Genomic DNA, 13,538 nt, shown 5'->3' on the forward strand with positions numbered 1-13,538 from the left:
TACCTGGAGCCTGAACACATCCCTACATGGGATGCCTCACGGGACTCTGTCCAAACGGGAGAGAGGCAGAGTGATTTATCATCTTCCTGTCCAAGCGACTGACTTTCTCAGTTGCATTAGGGAAACCAAAGCTCAAGTGACTTGTATAGATGCACTTTCCAGGACTTATTTCCACGGCTTTACCTGCCACACAAGGCTTGCTTCAGCCTTGTGCAAGACTTTTCTCTCTAAATCTGTAGTTCTCAAAAAGGGGCAGTTTGGTCCTCCAGGAAACATTTAGTGATGTCTGGAGACTTTTGGTTGTCAGAGGCTGGGCAGACTCCAAAGGAGAGGCCGCTGGCATCTAGTGGGTAGAGGCCAGGGATGCTGCTAAATACCCTACAACACACGAGGCAACTCCCCACAGGAAAGATTTATCCAGCTCCAAGTATCGATAGTGCTGGATAATTGAGAAAAGCTCATTGAGACAAGCTCATTGAGAAACTCTGCTTTAAGTGCCTGGAAAAAATGAGGTTTTCCTTCATCTGTGCAGTATTCACTACCCTCATGTAACTCCTGAATTTTACTTTTAAAATTCATCAGCTGGGGCACCTAGGTGGCTTAGTCAACTAAACATCAGACTCTTGATTTTAGTTCAGGTTATGATCTCAGGACCATGAGATCGAGTCCTGTGTTGGGTTCCCTGCTTCTGCCTCTCTCTGCTCAGTCTCTCTCTCTCTCTCTCTCTCAAATAAATAAATAAAATCTTAAAAAAGAATTCATCAGCCAATCTTCCAACAAATCATCTTCCAGAAGCTGATCAAGAGTAATAATGACCCTTGCTGTGTGCCAGGTTCTGGAACAAGGAGTTTACATACTTTGTCTCACTATTGTCCCCATTTTTCAGAAAAGAAAACTGAGGCTCCAGCAATTGAGTTAGTTGCAAATGTCCATAAAACTTAAAATCTCATTGGTGAGAATCAACCCAGAATTCCAAAGTTTCTGCTCTTTAACTCAATGCCTTTATTTCTTTTCTTTTCTTTTTTTCTCAAGTAAGTTCTACGCCTAATGGGGGAATCAAACTCACAACTTCAAGATTAAGAGTCACATGCTCTACCGACTGTACCAACCAGGCACCTAAGTCAATGGCCTTTCTAAGGAAACCAACAGTATTCAATTCATTAAGCAATTGCTTGATACCCAGAATTCTATTTTTCGTCATGAGAATTTTTCATCTTCTAACAAAAAGTACTTATTACATAAATACAACTTTGTAATTATCATCCATCACTTAGAACAAGCTTCATAGATGGATTTAAAAACACAGGCATTTTTTAAACTTCCTGTTTTCCAAGACAAGCTATGTATTTTATTTATATATTTTAGTCTCAAATTTAAGGAATCTTTTTATTTTTGGAACTTCCAGAGTAATGTATAATAATGCTTTAAATGGCAGAACCAGAAGCTTGCTTTTTTCCTGAGGTCACCATATTAAAAAACAGGAAAAAAAAATAGAGCAACATTTTATAACATTTACAGGAACATATGGAATTTTCTTTATCCATGTGCTTGTCTCCTTCATTGTCTTATGTACTCTTTTCAATGTTACATAGCAAATTAAAACAAACTTAGTGACTTAAGACAATAGCCATTTATTAGCTTATGGTGCTGTAAGTCAGTAGTTCTGGCACAGCCACCGCATGCGTGCATTCTCTGCTCAGGGTCTGTCAAGGTTTTCATCATGGTTCGGTCAGGCTGAGTTTTCGTCTGGAGGCTCTAAGAAAAAAACCCCACTTTCAAACTCATTGAGGTCATTGTCAGAATTCAGTTCCTCGAAGCTGTGAGACAGAAATCTCACTTCCTTGCCGACTGTTGGCCAGGGTTTGCTCTCAGCTCCTACACTCAGCTGCCTGGTCCTTGCCAGATGGCCCCTTCTATCTCCAACATCATCAGCGGAGAATCACCTTGATGAGGAATCTACCTCATGCTTTGAATCTCTCTCCAGGAAAAGCCCAGTCCCTTTTAACACCTCACCTAATTAGGCCAGGCCCACCGGGGACAACCTCCCTGTCTTAAGGTCAACTGCTTGGAAACCGTAATTATATCTCTAAAATCCCTCACAGCAATACCTAGATTAGTGTTTGAATGATTGGGAGAAGGTGCATGTATACCAAGCAGGCATGGATCTTGAAGATCAACTTGGAATCCTGCCTAGTGTATAGTCTGTCCTTGGTGGCAAAAATTGGGCCTTGTATACCTGGTACCAATAGATGGTCCATAAATGTTCACTGACTAAATTGTTTTCAAAGAATTGGGAAATTCTGAAATCAGGGAATTGTTACATGGAGCCACTAACTTCAGGGTGAGGACAACTCCCATCAGGTTAAAGGTAAGAGGCAGTGCCCAGGATGGCTTTGAGCTGATCACCGTCCTGACCTCTGCCTCTACTGAAAGATTATGTGGAGTTTCTACTTTCAATATGGAAATGCAGCTTTGATTTAGTAAGGAAAGTCAAGGGAAAAAGAGTCCCTATCCCAGAAATGTGCAAGAGAACAATTTTCCAGAATCACACCCATTTTAAAGGGTGTGTTCAGAGGGTTGACGGTATCCCCAGCTTTCCTTGGCTAATCTGCCAGCCCTTTCAGGGTGGAACTACACATTGTTCATATTTATATCATGAGGGCTATCACGGTGCCTGGTTCAGAAGACCAACTTTAAAGACAAGAGCTGATTGAACGTTTGTAGAATGAATGCTATTTAACGTGTCTCTGCTAGTCGTCATTCAATTCCTGTGGGCGAGGGCTCTTCCGATGCATTTTTTGCAATCCGGTAATGCCTGTCCCATTCCTGGCAACCAATGAGCATTCAACAGGTGCAATCACTGAGCTGTGCACACTTGTTTTAAAATGTACTTTCTCCTCTCCAAACTTGTAGTTGGTCATTTTAAGTTATGCAATATGAATTGAAGGTAAATAATATTCAAGCTAGTCTGAGGAGGCTTATTTCTAAGAAATATTTAGATTTATGTTCAGGGGGAAAAAAAAAAAAGACCTCCAAAACCTATCATCTTCCTTTCAAATGGATACTCCCATCAGTGTCTAGTCAATGTATTTAGGGGAAACATTTTTTTACACCAATCGGAGGACAGAGCTCTGATTTCTGAAAGAGAAAAGCGGTTTCCCTCAGATTTTCTCAGCTCCTCCATTGTTAGCCTCAGAGGAGGTCCAAGTTATCTGCAATTCTGCGGGCGTCCCCTGCACTTAAATCGCATTCGGGAAAACACTTTGCCCGACAAGGCCCGCTAACCCCCAGCAAGCGCAAGCCGGGACCCCGAGCTTCCCCACCGCCCCCGCTTCACTGTAGCGGGGAAAGCCGCGGAGGTCGGGTCCGCGCTGTGACGTCACCGGGCTGGCGGACCGCGGCCCTCCTCTCCGGCTCCGGTGATTGGCTGGGGCGCATGACGTCACGGAACGGGGGCGGGGCCGGACTCGTGAGGACTCCGGGAGGCTCCGAAGCTGGGTTCGCTTATTTATTAAAATAATAAATAAATAAATAAAGAATAAATAAAATTTTTTTTAAAAAGGTGGTGGTGCGAACCGAGGAGTCCGCCCCGCCCTGCCCGCTGCAGACCGCGCCGCCCGAGAGGGACGGGCCGGGAGGCGGGCGGGGCCGGGCCGGGGGCGGGGCTTGGGCGGGGCCGGGCCGGGCCGGGGGCGGGGCTTGGGCGGGGCCGGGCCGGGGGCGGGGCTTGGGCGGGGGCCGGGCCGGGGCCGGGGCCGGGGGCGGGCCGGGGGCGGGGCCGGGCGCGGCGCCGCGCCGTCCAGGCCGCCGCCCACTCCGTACACACAGCATGTAAACAGTCCCCGCCGGGAGGAGCCCCGGGACCGGAGGGAGCCGCGCCGCCCGGCCCCGCCGCCTGCCCGAGAGCCGCGGAGCCGCGCGCTGCCCGCCCGGGAGGAGGGCGCCCGAGGAGCGAGGAGGGCGGGCGGGAGGCGGGAGGCGGGCGGCGCGCAGGAGGCTGAGCGAGCGGCGGGCGCGGCGGGCCAGGATGGATTTCCAGCAGCTGGCTGACGTTGCGGAGAAATGGTGCTCCAACACGCCCTTCGAGCTCATCGCCACCGAGGAGACCGAGCGCCGGATGGATTTCTACGCCGACCCCGGCGTCTCCTTCTACGTGCTGTGTCCGGACAACGGCTGCGGGGACAATTTTGTGAGTGCGGGGGGGGCGGGGAGGGACGGCTGCAGCCGCGGGAGTGGACGCGCGGCCGCCTCCCTGCGCCCGAGCTCCGGCTCGCCGGCGAGGCTGTGGGCGCGGGTGGGGGCGTAACCGGCCCGGCCGGCGGGGCTGCCCTTAGGGCCGGGGAGCCGGGCGGGGCGGGCTGTTTCGGGGACGCGACCCCGCGGCCCGGGCTCGGGGCTCGGGGCTCGGGGCTCGGGGCTCGGCCGGGAGCTTGTGCCGAGCGTCCCCGCCGCCCCCCAGCCCGGGCCGGGGCGCACGATGGTCCCGCAGGGCCCGGAGTCCCGAGCTTCCTGCCCCCAGGCGTCCCGTCGGGCTGAGGAATCCCGCTCCCCTCCCGAGGCGCAGACTCCACTCCTCGAGTTGTCCCCGCCCGGGGGAGCCCCCGCCCCGGCCTCTCCCCTGCGCCGCCGGCTTGGACACAAAGCCTCTGTCCACACGAGCCGTGCCCCATCTCCAGGACCTTCTTTGCGGAATTACACCCCGGATCTTAAAGACGCACAGGCGCGTGCGCGCGCGCTCACGGACACACTCACACACACGCGGGCACGCCTATCCCCTCTGCTCCCGCGCTTCCATGGCTCCTCTGCGAGCTCCCAGCGAGGTGTGCGCGGCCCGAGCGGGCTCCGTCCGGCGGAGGCGGCGGCCGAGGCCCTGGCGGAGCCCCCCGGGGTCTCCAGCCGCGGGGACATCCCCCCGCGCCGGCCCCGCCCGCCCGCCCCCACGCCCGCCGCGGGCTGGGGGCCCCGGGACCTGCACCTGCGAGGGGCGGATCTTCCACTTGGTCCCCTGCGCCCACTTGGGACCTTGGCGCTGGCGGTTTGGGGAGGGGGTGCGGCGGGCAGGGGCGCCGGGGCGGGAGGTGCGGGGAGGGGGCGAGGGGCGCTCCCCGGAGTGTTTGCGGGGACGGAGGAGAAGATCGCGGTCCCCAGATGTAAGATGGAGGCGGCCGCGGGCTCGGGTTACGGTGCGGTCGGCGGCGCGAGCCTGGAGCGGGCGCTGCCGCGGCCCCTGCGGACCGAGGCGGGGCGGCCCCGCGGCGCGGCCTGGCGCGGGCTCCTCAGGTGGGGCAGACAAAGCCCGGCCCGCGCGCCCCCGCCGCCCCCCGCAGGTTGGCAGCGCCCTGGGAGACGCGGCGACACCACCCTCCTGGGCCCCCAGAGACGGAGGCAGCCCCCCCGCCGCGCGCACGCCACCCCCCGCGGGTGAGGAACACACCTGGGCCCCGGAGGGGCGACGCGAGGAGACAGATGGCCTCGGGTGACAGACAGCCGGGTTGGGGACTCGGATCTGAAGCCTTGGGGCAGCTCAGTTTACACATCTGAAAAATGGGCGCAATACCAGTCCCCCCCCCAGGTGATCCCTAGATAAAACACCTGCGCAGCAAGGGCGCCTCAGACACCTGGGCTTCCCCGGAATTTGCACCTCTCTCTCTCTCTCTCTCTCTCTCTCTCTCTCTCTCTCTCTCTCTCCAAGAGCTTCAGCTTTCTCACCTGTAGAATGAGGTTAATGGGAACACCTCCGTCACAGGTACTTGTGAGGAGTAAACTACAAATATGTAGGAGAACACTGCTTTCTGTGGTTGAGTGAGTGTTCTTTGTTATTGGGGGAAAATGGGAGATCCTTACAAAGGGATGTACTCCACTGCCAAGGCGTGAGAAAACCCCAGGGGTATACTGCAAGGGGCTCCAGTGTCCAACTAACTACCACCTCGGGATTTGATTAGAAGTCCCTTCTAACCCGAGTCCGCAGGTGGCATTTCCCTCTGCCTGCTGTGCGAGATAGAGCAAGAATCACCCAAAGTTCTGGATTTTATAGGGGAGAGTTCCACACAGCCCTCCTGCCGGAACTGTGGGAGACATCCCCAAAGAAACTACCCCAAGGAGAACCATCGTTGAGAAACGTTGTGACTTTTTCAAGCCCGTTTATAATAGATTTTAAAGGTTTTCCCACCTGTATGAGTAAAATGCTTAAAACGTATTCATTCTCTACCAAATGAAATAGATAAGGAAGAAAGTAGATGAGAGGAAAAAAACGATTTCTTGGGTAGATTGGAACATTCTTAAAGTGTCTAGAGGCCATCATGGAGAGGATGCCAACCACCAGAGTTTTTGTAGCCCAGGTCTCTCCTCAGATCTCTCCCAGGCCAGATTTGCCAGGCTGTCATTTGCCCCTAGTTAAACATGAAGGGACTCGGGGGTGAAGTAAGTGTCCTACCTCCATTCCCTTTGCCTTTCCCAGGAAAATCCTGTTAAGAATTAGAAGAAATTTAAGATGAATGGAACTCCTGTAATATGAAGGATTTATGAACAATATTTACATGGTACTTCTCAATTTACAGTGTTTTCACATGACTCATTCATTCATTCATTCATTCACACATCAAGCATTTATCGAGGGCTTACTTTGCACCGGGCCAGGGCTACCTAGCATATAATAGGATCTCTGACCTCACTTTCCTGGGGTCATTCTATCCACCTAAGAGGCAGTTGGCATAATGGTCAGGGCTGCGCAGGCTCTAGGGCCAGGCTGCTTGGGCTTGTACCCCAGCCCTCCTGTCTAACTGTGTGCATCGGGGAAACTTCTTTAATGCCCCTGTGCCGTGATTGCCACATCTGTACATGAGGGAATGATAACATCAGTCCTTCCCAGTGGGCTTGTTTAGAACAGTGCCTAAAATAGGGATGGTGATATTAGGGACTCTCCAGCAGTCTCCACACAGCAATCACTCTGGATCTGTTTAAAATATAATCCAGGTCTTAAAAAAAAAAAAAAAAATCCAGGACTTGACCTATGCCTTCCCACCTACACTGACTGCCTATAGCTTTTACCGTAGAACCTGAGCCCGTGAAATGCCCCATATGATGGGTCTCCTGCCACCTCTTTGAGGTGAATGGTCCTCATCTTGGACCGTTCTTCCTCCTTGCTCACTGTGTTTGTGCCACACTGACTTATCTGGTCCTCAGACAAGCTCATTCCTGCCTCAGGGCCTTTGCATTTGCTGTCCCCTCTGCCTAGAATGTTCTTCCTCCACATCTTTACATGGCTGGCTCCTTCATGCCATTCGGGCCTGAGAGCAACCTTCCTGACCACATATTCCTTCATCTCACTGTCTTTTATTCAAATCATAGCACTTATTAGTACTTAATACTCTCTTGTTTATTTTCTGCCTCCCCCATGAGGCTGTCAGCTTCATAAGAGCAATGGCCTTGTCTGTCTTACTTATCACTGCGTTCCAGAACTTGGAGTAGTGTCAGAAGCATGATAGGTGCTCAGCTCCTATGTGTGAGAACGAATGATAGTGAAGAAGGCAGATGTTAAATTTCAAGGTTGACAGCTTCCAAGAGTAACTACCACTTAGGTGCCATTTCCTATGTGTCAGATGTGTTCTAAGTACTTCGTGCATAGGTGCTTACTTAATCTTAGTTACCTCACAGGGTCCTCTCTGTGATTTTCTCCATCTCACAAAGACACCGACACACAGCAAGGTGTGCTGACTCCCACAGCTAATAAGAAGTACAGCAACTTGAACCGTAGCCCGTGTACTGAAAGCAGAGCATCCCAGGAGTGACAACTGGGGACCCCATTCAGACTGTGGGTTCAAGGGCAGGCAGCTTCTTATTGGGCCTCACAAAAAGTCTACGGTTAGATATTGTCCCCATTTTATAGGTGTGGAAACTGAGGCTCAGTGTAAGAGATCTATCCAGGACTATGTCACTAAGAAATGGCAGCCAGGACTTGAGCCCAAGCCCGGTGGCCTGTCATTTGCACCATGCAGAGTGTCCCACGGGCGACATCAAGCCAAGAGCTCCAAAGGCCTTGGGAACAAGGGCTTCCTTTTATTTTCCTTCCACTTTGGCAGCTCCTGGGTCCCTTGTGCACTGTTTCCTCTTCTCATCTCACAGGCCATCCTGTTCACGCCATCCCTTTCCACACTGCTGCCCTGATTCAGGTCGCCGTGGACAGTGCCCAAGGTCGGGTCCTGGGATAAAAATGAAGCTGCCTCTGCCCTCTATGTTGGCCGATCAGGGACAGAGCCAACCCTGCCTGGCTCTACAGGTGTGACAGGGAGGGGGCTGAGAGCTCACAGACAGGTGGCGTGCTCCCTTCTGCCAACACAGAAGGTCCTGCGGGCTTCGTCAGGCTTGAGGAGTGGGGTGTTGGCATCCGCAGATGGACCAGCCGGACAGAGGGGCACGTGTGCGCGCTCTCCTGGGCATGGCAGCACCAGCTGCTTTCCCTGCTCGTCCTGGGCCAGGAGAAAGGAGCTCGAAACAAAGAGCCCTGCCCTGCGGCTCCCTGGCGCCTGGGTGCTCATGACAGGAGAAGGGGAGGGCTGCCTTATTGTCCTATTTTTTCTGCCAAACCATCAAAAACATGTTTGGATCTAAAATTTTGTATCGTTTAATCCCTCCTCAGTATGAAAACAAAGATAGCAGTTGTCATGCTATTAAAGAAAAAAGGCTCTGTTTATAGAAGGACCATGTGATTTAATTTTATGCATGCGTGTATACGTGTATCTCTATATATTCTCTCTCATTTTGGTTCTAGGCGTGTCCCTATTCCTAACTATGTGACCAAATAAGAACCTTTTCATTTTTTTTTTAAATTTTTATTTATTTATGATAGTCACAGAGAGAGAGAGAGAGAGAGAGAGAGGCAGAGACACAGGCAGAGGGAGAAGCAGGCTCCATGCACCAGGAGCCCGACGTGGGATTCGATCCAGGGTCTCCAGGATCGCGCCCTGGGCCAAAGGCAGGCGCTAAACCGCTGCGCCACCCAGGGATCCCAGAACCTTTTCATTTTGGAGAAGAAAATATAACTTGTCTAAATGAGATTGCATCGCCTCGTATGGTGGGACGGTGGAGAAAAGAGCACCTTCCTATCTAATTTAAACTCTAGCCTCAGTTTCCTCCTATGTCAAATGGGGATAATCATACCTATGTTACATTATTTTTGTGGGGATTAAATGAGGGATAGTGGGAACTGTAAAGCTTTCCACAGTGGCTGTGCATTATTCATATAGGGAGATTTTTTTAGGGAGAAAGGTATGTCCTTAACATATGCATGAAGTGGTAATCCTGAGGAGTGTGAAGTTATGCTGATAGGAGTTTCAACAGACGGGAAGAAGCACGCTGGGCTCCTGCTACATGAGAGGCAGCCTACAGGCTCACCTCTATAATCTTTATAACCACACTGTTTTATTGTTTTCTGTGACTTACAAATGAAGGAACTGAGGCTGAAGGCTTTGCCCCTTGGCTTTGCCCCTTACCCTCTGTGTGACCACAGACAAGTTGCTTAACCTCTCTGAGCCTCAGTTTCCTCCTTGGTAAAACGTATCAGTGGTCGGCAGAAAGAGCAGGTCATAGGTACAGCCAGGCACACTCTTCTTACCCCTGGGCAGGAGTACGTTGTGTGGTATGAGATGGCGTGCAGCTTTTCTCTCCTAGCATCTCTTCGACGGATGGCAGTCAGCTTTGGATTAAGCCACACCAACTCAGAATGGACTCCTTGGTACTAATGATGGCCGAAAACCCATAGGGCAGTACTACAGTGAGGGTGAGGCCCATGGGCAGTGGCCTTTTAACTCAGATAACTGAGTCCAGGGAGGAGAAATGGGTGCATTCTTTGCCCCCTGGCCACCCCCGACTCTGCCTAAGCACCAGGAAGCCAAGCACCATCCCAGGTGTTAGGACAATAGGAGCATGCAGAGTTTGCTCAAGAAGATATTTGTGGGATTGAATTACCATAGTGGCATAATCCCATTCGGGCATGAGCTGGATGTTCTCATCTATACTGTAGAAAACAGGTGCTCATTTTCCTGCGTGCAGATGACATGGTTATGTCGTCTTAAGCTGGGCAAACTTTGATGATAAACTCTGGTCCAACCTAATGACAGAAAGAAAGGCCACGGATGGCCTGTTTTAAAATCAAAGTTCTGGGCAGCCCGGGTGGCTCAGCGGTTTAGCACCTGCCTTCAGCTCAGGGCCTGATCCTGGAGACCCAGGATCGAGTCCCACGTCGGGCTCCCTGCATGGAGCCTGCTTCTCCCTCTGCCTGTGTCTCAGCCTGTCCCTCTGTGTCTCTCATGAATAAATAAATAAAATCTTAAAATAAAATAAAATAAAAGTTCTCACCAGAGATTTTCACCTTCACTCCTCACCTCCCAAATATGATTAGCCAAAGTTCTGCTCTGGTTCTGGTTCTTAAAGTGTGGTCCCAGAACCAGCAGCGTGAGCGTCACCTGGGAACTTGTTGGAAATGCAGATCCTTAGCCCTGCCCCCAACAGTTGTGTCTTAATAAGTTGGGTGATGCGGAAGTGGGGGGGGGGTATGTTGTGATGCTTGCTGAAGCTTGAGCACCACTGCTGTGCTCCTCTTTGGAAGCCTTCCTTGGCATTCCTCCTACGATAAGGTGCCTTAGCTCTCATTGCATGGTTGGAAAGTCAATACATTCCCTACCTAGGTTTATATTTGCCAGAGAGTTACATTGTTCAAAGCCACAAGTTCTCTGACTCCTGCTATAGTTTTTTCACAGCCAAAGTGGCTGGTTGAATTTCCAAGTCAAAGTCACTGTGGCTACACCCAATGATGCGGGACTCTGGGTCTCAGTCACCCATTTATCTTTGTTCAAGACTAGATCCCAGAATTTTTCAGGAGCGTCAGCCCAGCCACCAGACGTCTGTCTGCCCTCTCCTGGTCTTAGAACGGGCCCCTCTATTTTTCCTAAGAGATTCCCATCATACCCTCAGCCCATTGCCTGTTAGTTTTTAAGAGCTCATCTGTTTTATCGGGGGCACTGCCTCAGGCCACTGATGGAACTTCCGTCTCTGCATAGGCCTATAGAAAGCTGTAGGGGCGGGCGGTGTCCCATCTACAGCCCATGGCCAGGCCCATTTACCTGGCACAGTTGGGCCTAATCTCACTCGGTTTTATATTCTTTTCCTTTCATTGTTTTCCCCTTTGTCCTTATTTTTGCAACTACAGACTCTTACCTTGTACTTTATGGATCTTTAATGACTGCCTTGGTTAATTTTGGAAGGAAACAGTTTCAACAAATAAATCAGAGTACTTTTTGTTATGGGCTACCACAGATAGGAAACATTAGCATTTAATAAGGGATGCTTTAAGTGGCTGCGTGCACAGGAGTCTGTGATTCCAAACGCCACGCACCCTTGTTGTATCAGATGGACAGGGATTTGGTTCAGACTTCTTTAAACCTACAAAACCAATCCGTCTGAGAGTTAGACAGCCAAATGAAGGAAATGTAAGCATACTGGACAGAAGGCCCTTTAGCAGGTGGTAAGTCAGCCTGCTCCAAAATATATTCATAAGTCAACGGCTCCAGAAATGGAGCAGTGGAGATTGTGGCCCGAGCACTCTCCTCACGAGGTTAGAAATGCCCTAGAAACACTTCAAGAACCTGTCTCATTTCCCAGCAGTAGTGGATACGATGCAATTCTGTTGCTTGAGTGATGCACTTTCCTTAGTTTATAATTTAAAGCCCAAATGTACTTTAAAAAAGTAGATATATAAGGTTTTCATAGATCCACCTACTTCCGAATTAAGTATAACTCAGGTTGCCTTGGGTACTGTTCTCAGGGAAGTCACATTGAGTGTCTCATTTGCTCAGTGGGTGCCCTTAGGCTTGTGGCAGGTGGAAAGCCCAGCCCAGCCCCTTCCTCCCCATTCTGCAGACACAAAAGGGACAAGAGGGTACTTACACCCACCAGTTAGTGAACATCCATTGCATGCCAGTCAGGCACTGTGCCAGGCACTTAACATATTTTTGACTTTTTCTCTAATCTTTACAAGGCTAGGAAAGGCAGGATTATAGTTTTCTATTGTGCAGTGCTAGATGTTCATCCCATCTTCCACTTGGGTAAGAATTTGAAACACGCTGGAACTTTTAAAAATTTGAGCATGAAAATGGGTGGCAAGCAAAACTTTATATGGAAGCGAGACTTTATTGTTCTTGCTGAACCCCTGCTGCCCAAGAATCAAGGATGATAACGAATATAAAAGCACTTTGTACTACTACACTTTTGTACAATGTAAGAGGCTTTTACATAAATGGCATTTCAGTGGCTCGACAACTGTAAGGGTCGTGTTAATAGGGAATCGTGTTTGAGCTATTGTCTAAAGCGAGAGAATCGAGAAGTTATCTTTTAATTAATAGGGAATCGTGTTTGAGCTATTGTCTAAAGCGAGAGAATCGAGAAGTTATCTTTGTTAGGTCAAGGCAGAAGCCCCTCCAGAAGTCTGCTGGAATTAGAGCAGCATGTGTCAAAAATGGACCTTCACATCTATGGAACACAGATAATTGGGGTGGAAAGATGGCACATTAGTTAGGCTCTTGGACTGGAGCAGTATTTGAAGTCTGTAGATCCAGTTCTTAGAAATGCTGCAGTGAGAAGGAAGGAGGTGAAATGTGTTTCTCGAGTGATTGACATAGAACTTTCTGGGGGGTGATGCCCTAATCATTGTATTAATGGAAGGGAGCAAGTGTGTGCTTGACATGGACTATTTCTCCAAATAGATCTTGTCCCCTGCTGCCTCCTCTCTGCTTCTTGCTCTAATTTGCCAGATGTCTTCCTCCCTCCCACGCCTCTACACTTTTCCGCCAATGGTGAGCTGTCATTGATCGGTTCCCTCTCAACAATGACTCTTGGTCACGTACCCTGATGTTACCCTAGTAGCCCGGTGCCCCTCCCTAGCTCTGATGTGCAAAGCAGGGGGCTTCTCAAGCCAGTTTCTTGGGCTTATTCCAGATCCTTGAACGTGTATGGGAGAGACTTGTCCAGTTTTAAAGAGGTGCTAAGACAGATATCCTCACGTGGGGAAACAAAAAAAACCACAAAACCTTGTCTAGCCTTAAGAAAAAAATGAAGCCTAGAACCAGTCTTCCCTTGGTACATGTTACCATCAGGAGGCAATGCCCTCTTCAAGCATTTTTAGAGAAGGGGAGCTTTCAGAAAGCCTTTGCTTCCCAGTGACATAGCTATGGCTCTTCTGTGTGTTCCTCTAAATTCATTTTGATTTGGTTTTGTCTTAATTCATTTCATTTTGAAGTAAATTTACCCCTACTCACAGGTGGATCTGGGTAAAGAATGTCTCATTGCAAGTTAGTGGTTACAAACTCTGCTTAATTAATCCTTCAGCTCTAGCTGAAGGCAGAGCCACGGATCATGCAGGCCCTGGGTTTTCCCTCCCTGCTGCTTTTAAAACCCTCCTCACTCAGCGGGAGAAGAAGGACTGTGGAAATCGTGGGCAGGGGAATATCGATCCCACTGCCTTTTTGCTACGTCTGAGCAGATCTGCT

At 50.2% G+C, this 13,538-nt stretch overlaps 1 non-coding gene across 4 annotated transcripts in view; it reads left to right on the plus strand.

Annotated features, from left to right (window-relative positions):
• The first annotated feature begins 3,951 nt into the window (after nt 1-3,951).
• Nucleotides 3,952-13,538, plus strand: part of MTURN — a 28,891-nt gene continuing 19,304 nt past the window's right edge. For all 4 annotated transcript variants that reach the window (XR_005369639.1, XR_005369641.1, XR_005369640.1 and 1 more), the window contains exon 1: nt 3,952-4,189. This is a non-coding gene — a transcript (maturin, neural progenitor differentiation regulator homolog). The remainder of the gene's footprint in view (nt 4,190-13,538) is intronic.

This window comes from Canis lupus, chromosome 14 (genome assembly GCF_011100685.1).
Source record: "Canis lupus familiaris isolate Mischka breed German Shepherd chromosome 14, alternate assembly UU_Cfam_GSD_1.0, whole genome shotgun sequence".
Taxonomy (NCBI): domain Eukaryota; kingdom Metazoa; phylum Chordata; class Mammalia; order Carnivora; family Canidae; genus Canis; species Canis lupus.